Genomic DNA, 8,964 nt, shown 5'->3' on the forward strand with positions numbered 1-8,964 from the left:
AAAATGATCTTCCCTGCGGTCTTTCATTTATCTCATTATCTGACTCCTAATGTGCTTTTTCCCCCTTTCTTTTCTCGCCACACTTGGTGCAAAATCTTATTAGCTTTTTTTTTTTTTCTGGCAGGGGCTTCATACAGTCTTTTTCATTACATTTCCTAATAAAAGCAATCACTAGGAAGGCACGGCTGGAGGATTAAAAAGCCACCTCAGCAGCCTCCTGGCCAGCAGAGCCATGACTTGCGATAGCCTGGTTCACGCTGCCAGGGGAGCCGGCCGGCCCCGCGGGCTAGGTCAGGGCGAGCCAGGCTGAGCTGGGGAACAGTCCGGGGCCGAAGAGTGGCCTTGCAGCTGCAGGTGCACAAGATTATAGAAAGCCTCAGAACGGAAGACCTGCAGGAGGCGTAGCTCCACCCCGGAACGGCTTCAGAGCACGAGTGAAGGCTACCTGCCTGACCCCCGGCGCTCTGGTTTTGATCCAGAGAGAAGAATATTTGGGGCCCTTCTCTTTGGGCCTTGGCCCACCCCGTAGCACAGTCTTTTGGATAACATCAGTGATATCAAATCCTCACCTTTTGAGAATAGATTTGATTTACCCACCCTTTTTTTCTAATTTGCGGTGTTAAAATTCACATAACTTGGGACCCCTGAGTGGCTCAGTCGGTTAAGCGTCTGCCTTCGGCTCAGGTCATGATCCTAAGGTCCTGGGATCGAGTCCCTCATCGGAGCTCCCTGCTCAGCGGGGAGTCTGCTTCTCACCCTGCCCTTCCCCACCGCGTGTGCTCTCTCGCTCTCAAATAAATAAATAAAATATTTTTAAAAAATTCACATAACTTAAAATTTGCCATTTCAACCATTTTTGAAGTGTACAATTCATGGCTAAGTGCATTGACATTTTTTAAAAAAGATTTTATTTGTTTAAGAGGGAGAGAGAGCATGAGCAAGGGGGAGGGGCTGAGCAGGAAGCCTGATGCAAAACGGAGCGCATCCCAGGACCCTGGGAGCGTGACCCGAGCTGAAGGCAGCTGCCCCACTGACTGAGCCACCCAGGTGCCTCTGAGTACATTCCCATTGTCATGTAAACGCTACCACCAGCCATCTCTAGAACTTTTTAATTTCCAAACTGAAACTCTATCCCATTAAGCACTAACTCCAGTCCTGCCTCTCCCAGCCCCTGGCGACCAGCTTCTGTCTCTGTGACCTTGACTGCTCTAGGTACCTCGTGTAAGTGGAAACTTGCGGTATTTGTCCTTTTTGTGACTGACTTATTTCACTTAGCATAACATTTTCAAGGTTCACCCGTGTTGTAGCACGTGTCAGAATTTCCTGCCTTTTAAAGGCCGAATGATATTCCATTGTATAAATATACCTACCACATTTTGTTTTTTAAAATTTTTTTAAAAAGATTTTTATTTATGTATTTGAGAGAGAGAGAGAGAGAGCATGAGAGGGAGGAGGGTCAGAGGGAGAAGCAGACTCCCTGTTGAGCGGGGAGCCTATGCGGGACTCATCCCGGGACTCCAGGATCACAACCTGATCCCAAAGCAGCTTAACCAGCTGAGTCACCCAGGCACGCAACATGGAACACCTGGGTGGCTCAGTCCGTTAAGTGTCCGCCTTCAGCTCAGGTCATGATCCCAGGGTCCTGGGATCGAGCCCCACATCGAGCTCCTTGCTATGGGCGGAACCTGTTTCTCCCTCTGCCTGCTGCTCCCCCGGCTTGTGCTTGTTCTCTCTCTCTCTCTGATAAAGAAATAAATAAATAAATAAAATCTTTTTAAAAACCCAAAACAAAACAAAACAAAACAGAAACACTTCTATCTGTATAAGAAAAGTGAAAAGAAGCAAGAACCCACCCAGATACCCATCGCATCAATATAACGGTTCCTCTCCCTTTCCTGTGTTTCTCCCTTATGCTAATAATTGTATCTCCACCCTCTCATTGAATAATCCTGTCCTCCCAGGGCCGGTTCAAACCACTCTGAGCTAGCAGCAGGACTGTAGGATACAGTGCTTGGAAGGGGCCCCCCGAAAGTTACCAGGAAACAGGTGTGATAAATTAAGGCAAAGGAAGGAACCTCTGTAAAGTAATAACGCATTTTACTGCCTGGGTTATAAACCAGCCCTGAAGTAACATATGGCCTTCCAGGATGATTTCGGCCACACATCGAGTCTCACTGGGTTAACTACAAAACCTCTCAGGGGTGACTTTGGAGAGAACAATAGTCATTTGGAAATATTTGGCTTATGTTTTAAAATAAAGGTACAAAACAATCAAATTCAAAATGACGTTTCGATATCTTGTTGCTTTGGGGATCACCGTAGGTGCTCGTCCAGGACCGTTGGAGTGGGTCCCAACCAGCCTTTCTCAAAGACCGGAGAGCATCACAGATGGAGCAGACGTGCAAGAGGAGGCGTCATTGCAAAAGTGTGCACGCCAGTGTCTACCACCGGTTCGGTTAATAATGGCAACGCCTTGGATCTCTGTGGCCCTTTGGGAAGCTTTTACCTTTCATTTCCTGCCACTGTCCTCCAGGACTCTCTCGCTCTCCGTCTCTGCCAGTCTCTGTCCCTGGCCCAGACCCTAGAAGACAGCAGATTTGCTCAGGGAGAGTAGACATCCAGGGGTTACAAAGACAACCTCATGGATCCCCTTTCCTCCCCCCATCTGGTGTCAGAACCCCTGAAACAGACCACGGATTTCACTACTTTTCCTCTCTCTACGTGAGCTAAGGCATTTATTTTCCATGTGGCCTTAAAAACTGAATCATTTCCTTAGACACACACACACACACACACACACACACACACACCCTCTCTGTTTCCACTAATACCAGCCTAGGAAAGATCACCCCCTCCTCTCTTCCTGAGAAGCTGGCCCCTCCCTTCCATTGGAGCTCCAGGGGGCTTTTATTTTTCTTTTCTTCTCAGCTCTCTATCAATCAAGGGGAGGGGGAGGCACTTTATCTGAACCCTTAGTGAGCAGGACCGGCAACCAGCAGCTGCTAGGGCAGTGGGAACTTCATTTCCGGCGCTGATGTTTATAAATGTGGCACAGAGTACCAGTAGGGACCAAAATAAATCTAACAGCTTCTCCAGAGGTCCCTAGGGGCTGCTTTAGAATTTCTTTCCATTGGGGGTCACGTTCCTTCTCTTTCTTTGCAGGGGAGGGGTGGTGGAAATGCTGGGATTTGCAACATGAAATGAGCCACCTTCTTGCTCCTTCCTAAAAGCACTGAGCCCGGGACCCAGGATGCTCTGGAGGGAGAGCACTGGGTCCATCTCTGGAGGGGCTTGAAGTCCTGGGTGGGCATTAGAACGCTGGCTCTGTCACTTACTAGCTGTCAATTTCCCCATCTGCAAAATGGGGCTAAGAATGCCTGCCCTGGGGCGCCTGGGTGGCGCAGTTGTTAAGCGTCTGCCTTCAGCTCAGGGCGTGATCCCAGAGCCCTGGGATCGAGCCCCACATCAGGCTCCTCCGCTGGGAGCCTGCTTCTTCCTCTCCCACTCCCCCTGCTTGTGTTCCCTCTCTCGCTGACTGTCTCTCTCTGTCAAATAAATAAATAAAATCGTAAAAAAAAAAAAAAAAGGAATGCCTGCCCTGCCCACCTCACAGGGATGCCGTGCTGACTGAATGAGATGTCTATAAAGTGAGTGCCCAAAAGGTTTTGATGAGCTCATGCGATGCGGTGACGGTCCCTAAGGGGCAATGATAAGGACCAGGGTTGTCCAGGAAGCTTTTGGGATGGGCTCCAGGCAGACCTTCCCTGGCCCATTCCACAAACCTTGGCTGTCTGCTTTCCTTTCAGAATTCTGGGCAAGGAGCATGGATAGTCTGTTCCAAACACAGCTGGACTTTTCCCAATGTGTTTTCTAAGCCTTCCTTCTTCTGCCCCTCCAAATCCTGAGAAAATGACGGTGGACAACTATGACAGGGAGAGAGAGAGAGAGAGAGAGAGGAAGGCTGAGAGAGAGGCAGGGGTGTAGAGGGAGAGAGAGACAATAGAGGGCTGCCAAGGACGAAGGCAGGAAGAGGGGAGCATCTGGTTAATACCGTGCTACTGTGAGCTCGCACGGATCCTTTCAAAGTTCTGTCCGAGAACCCTCTCGGACAGTGAGATGAGACCGGGTGCGGGCTCCACAATCTCACCCCTTTTATATTCCCTACGTTTCCAGATGCTGCACACCACCTTGCACCTGTTTCCGGGTCTTTCTCTGGATTTGGATCCTATCCAGGCCAAACCCTGGCTGTGGTCGGGAGCTTCGGTGCAGGCAGGATGCTGACGATGCCTTGAGCCCCCTCAGGACAGCAATTACCTGTACAGCGTTTTCTTCCAAGCCTTTTTCTGTAACAAGATTCCATCCAGCTTCACTCCCCAGAGGCAACTTGTGTTGCCAGTTTCTTGCTATACTTATAGAGAGAAAACTGATTTTCTTTAAATATTTGTTCAACACTTTATTTAAAGAGGTTAGGTACTGCAAAGAAGAAGGATGAACAGAGGACCACGCTCCTCTCTTGTTCTCAGCAATGCAGCCCTGGTGGACAATTGCATGCCCCAGTCTTTAAAACAAAAGCTGTACATAGGCAGGACCGACTTTCAGCTGAAGGCAGTTAACCTCGGAGGTCACAGCCCATACCTGCAACTTACCAAAATTGTCCTCCTTTCAAACAAATACGGAGATTCCCTAAAAGCCACGCGGGCAGCAAAATTCTCTTCTATCTTATTCCAATTCGTGATGATGCTTTAGGGTCACGTGTGTTCTGGCCCTTTAGCCCAAGTTTGGCTGGCCCACTCCTACATCTGGTTCTCATGGTAGCTATTATGAAATTCTCACTCTTGCTGCCCTCCGAGGGAGGTGGTCATTCTTTCTTTTTTTTTTTTTTTAATTTTATTTTTTTAAGTTATCTTTACAACCAACATGGGGTTTGAACTCACGACCCCGAGATCAAGAGTCACATGCTCTTCTGACTGAGTCAGTCAGGTGCCCTGGGAGGTGGTCATTCTTGTTGGCAATTGCCGTTTTGCTTTCACTCTTTGTATCTGGGGTGAGGGAACAGGGCAATGTAAATGAAGGACATACTGTTGAGCCGATGTACGCTGCGTCCCAGTAATCTGATTGCAGCTGAAGTTGGAAGCCTGGTAATGTCAGGCTTAATTATTTGGACTGACCATCCCAGTAAAAAAAAAAGGCTTCTGGGTGGCTCAGTCGGTTAAGCATCTGCCTTCGGCTCAGGTCATGATCCCAGGGTCCTGGGCTCGAGCCCCACGTTGGGCTTCCTACTCAGTGAGGAGCCTGCTTCTCCCTCTGCCTCCCTCTCCTCTCTCTCTGTTTCTCATGAATAAATAAATAAAACCTTTAAAAAATTTTTAAATATAGAAAAAAATATCTTTTTTGGGGGAAGAATTTATTTATTTATTTAACAGAGAGAGAGATAGTCAGCGAGAGAGGGAACACAAGCAGGGGGAGTGGGAGAGGAAGAAGCAGGCTCCCAGCGGAGAAGCCCGATGTGGGGCTCGATCCCAGAACGCCGGGATCACGCCCTGAGCCGAAGGCAGACGCCCAACCATTGTGCCACCCAGGCGCCCCTAGAAAAAAATATCTTAAAAGCTCCAAAGAGTTGATAAAATACGAAGGAATCAACAGGCCAACGTGGACGAGAAAACCAAAGCATAGAAACCTATTTTCCCTGAAAAAGCATCTGTCAATCCTAGCAAATCTGAACTTTCATTTTGAACACTTGGGAAAATGAGCAGGCTAGAAACCCATGCTCAGTCCCTGCACAAGGTGGGGAGTCTAGTAGAACATCCTCCCCTCAATATCCTGCGATCCCAAGGGACTCCTGCACGCTCCAGAGAACCTCGGACCTGGAACTCTGTTTTAGGTAGCTCAGGTCTGGTGGTGCCCCTAGTGTCTGCCAGAAGTCAGCACAATCCTCTCCAGAGGCAAGCCCGTTCGTATTCAGATTGTTCCTATATATGTGGAACAACCTAATAAATTAATATGTAATAAATCATAATTTGTTCAAGTGCAGATATTTACATGTAATAAGAAATGATGTAAAGGGACAAAAAAGACTTTAAAGACTCCAAATAGAAATTCTTTTTTTAAAAAATTATTTATTTATTTTTAAAGATTTTATTTATTTATTTATTTATTTATTTATTTATTTATTTATTTTAAAGATTTTATTTTTATTTATTTGAAGAGACAGAGACAGCCAGCGAGAGAGGGAACACAAGCAGGGGGAGTGGGAGAGGAAGAAGCAGGCTCCCAGCGGAGGAGCCTGATGTGGGGCTTGATCCCAGGACTCCGGGATCATGCCCTGAGCCGAAGGCAGACGCTTAACGACTGCGCCACCCAGGCGCCCCTAAAGATTTTATTTATTAGAGAGGGAGAGCGTGAGCGAGAGAGACAACACAAGCACGGGCAAAGGGAGAGGGAGAAGCAGACTCCCCTGCTGAGCAGGGAGCCCGACATTGGGCCTGAGCCCAGGACCCGGGGATCATGACCTGAGCCGAAGGCAGATGCTTAACCAACTGAGCCACCCAGGGCCCCCCCCCCCAATACAAATTCTCTTTTTGTTTTTAAGATTTTATTTATTTATTTGTCAGAGAGAGAGAGCACAAGCAGGGGGAGCATCAGGGAGAGGGAGAAGCAGGCTCCCTGCTGAGCAAGGAACCCGATGTGGAGCTCGATCCCAGGACCCTGGGATCATGACCTGAGCCAAAGGCAGATGCTTAACCCACTGAGCCACCGAGGCATCCCTACAAATACTTAAAATTAAAAAAATAATCGTAACTGCAATTAAAATTCAACTCATTAATTTATTATTTTTTTAAGATTTTATTTATTTATTTGACAGAGAGAGAGACAGCCAGCGAGAGAGGGAACACAAGCAGGGGGAATGGGAGAGGAAGAAGCAGGCTCCCAGCAGAGAAGCCTGATGTGGGGCTCGATCCCAGAACGCCGGGATCACGCCCTGAGCCGAAGGCAGACGCTTAACCGCTGCGCCACCCAGGCGCCCCTCAACTCATTAATTTAAAAGCAGCTGAGATGCAGTAGAACAGAGAACAGGCAAAGTGGATGATAATAGTGAGAAATTACCCAGTGTGCAGCATGGAGAAACAAAAAGAGGAGAAGGGTGGAGAAGATAGTAGATACAGCGGCTAGAGCCGTAGCATATGTTTAATTAGCATCCCAGAGAAACAGAAAAGAAAAATAGGGCAGAGACAAATATTTGAGAAGAGAAATGGCTGAGAGCTTTACAGAAGTTTACAGATTCAAGAGGCCAGTGAATCACAAGCATGAACGTCCTGTCTAAACCAGCCGCCATATGAGAGAAGAGGGAGGGATATAGCTCCGAATTGAGTTTCAGCCCCAGTGGGCTTAAACGTTCCATAAAACAGTCAATTAGGAGAAAGAGTGCTAAGCCTCCCATTACGAAGCAAGGCTTTAGAGCTTCGTGGCTTTGGTGCTTGAAATTCTCTGCTCCCTTTGGCTCCCTTCCCTCTTCCGGTGCCTCAACCTCTCTCCCCAAACCAGGCCCTGGTATTCTACCAGTTCCCCGCAAAGGCCCTTTCTCTCTTGACCTCAAGGAAAGGAAGGAGGCCCAAGGCAGAAACAGAAAAAAGCACAGAAGAATAAGAACCAGAGAGAAATCAGAGGAAGGGAGATGAGACTTACAGGCATTATGACTTGGGAGATGGGCCAGACTGGCTTGGGGGGTCACCCTGGAGGCAACAAGTAGAAGATGGGGATTGATGATGACGTAGGAGTTGCTAACCAGAATTCTGCTTCCCTTCCCTTTCCTCCTCTCCCTCAGGCTTTCCTCTGATTCTCTGCCTCCAGGACCCTACCTTTGACAGTATCATGTCGGGAGGACCTGAGCTCCCATATCCATCTCTATTTCCTAACAAACAGCAACATCAACAGTCAGGCTGCAGAGGTCGGAGAAGGGAAAACCATATCCCCTTGAAAACTGGAGAATACCAGAACACCGAATCCCTGGAGTTGGTCTTCCCGCACGCTACTGAAGTTTGGTTGCTATTTGTCACCTGTTAAGCCAGCCCGATCCAGGGAAAGCTACTTGACTTTTCCTGCCCCCAGTTCTCACTCCTCGCTGCAAATCCCGATCCTGGAGTGTCCTGATAGCCAGGCTATGAAGCATGGAAAAGCCATGGGAGAGTCCCTCCAGAGAAGGGAGGAGAAGCTCCCGACAGATGATTCATATATTGTTTGCATCCCAAACACACTTTCACCTCCAAGGGGCAGAACTGGGACACCAATTCTCAGCACTCGTTGACTTGCCATTCTCCCCAGGGTCTGCTGAGCTTTAATGGGACCTCTCCGAAAGCCTAGTGGTGGGAATGGACCCGCTCAGACACATAGATGTAAAGAGACCTACTTAATGAACACCTGATTATACCTTAGAGCAGCATAGTCAGATGAGTGTGCAGATGTGCACACAGATTTGTGTAGAGCTGGGATAGAAAGACTTTGAGACAAGATTAAGAAGATTCCAGTATTCAATTTTTGTCCAACATCTTAGCGAGGCTAAGGCAGGGGTAGCCGCTACTCTCCAAGCTTCGCGATCCTGCCCCAGGATGACAAGAAGAAAGATCCTGGAAAGTCGGCCAAAAAAGGCAAAGACCCAGTGAACAAATCTGGTGGTAAGGCCAGAGAGAAGAAGTGGTCTAAAGTCATAGTTCAGGACAAGCTCGATAACCTGGTCTCCTTGGACAAAGCGACATTTGGCAAACTCTGTAAGGAAGTTCCCAACTACGAGCTTGTAACTCCAGCTGTTTTCTCTGAGAGACTGAAGATTCCAGGTTCCCTGGCCAGGGCAGCTCTTCAGGAGCTCCTCAGTAAAGGACTTATCAAACCAGTTTTAGAGCACAGAGCTCAGGTCATTTACACCAGAAACACCAAGGGTAGAGATACCCAGCTGCTGGTGACGATGCATGA

At 48.1% G+C, this 8,964-nt stretch overlaps 1 pseudogene; it reads left to right on the forward strand.

The window, feature by feature from the left end:
• The first annotated feature begins 7,763 nt into the window (after positions 1 to 7,763).
• On the forward strand, positions 7,764 to 8,964 carry LOC113268829 (40S ribosomal protein S25-like; annotated as a pseudogene).

Source organism: Ursus arctos, unplaced genomic scaffold (genome assembly GCF_023065955.2).
Source record: "Ursus arctos isolate Adak ecotype North America unplaced genomic scaffold, UrsArc2.0 scaffold_24, whole genome shotgun sequence".
In the NCBI taxonomy this organism is placed as follows: Eukaryota; Metazoa; Chordata; class Mammalia; order Carnivora; family Ursidae; genus Ursus; species Ursus arctos.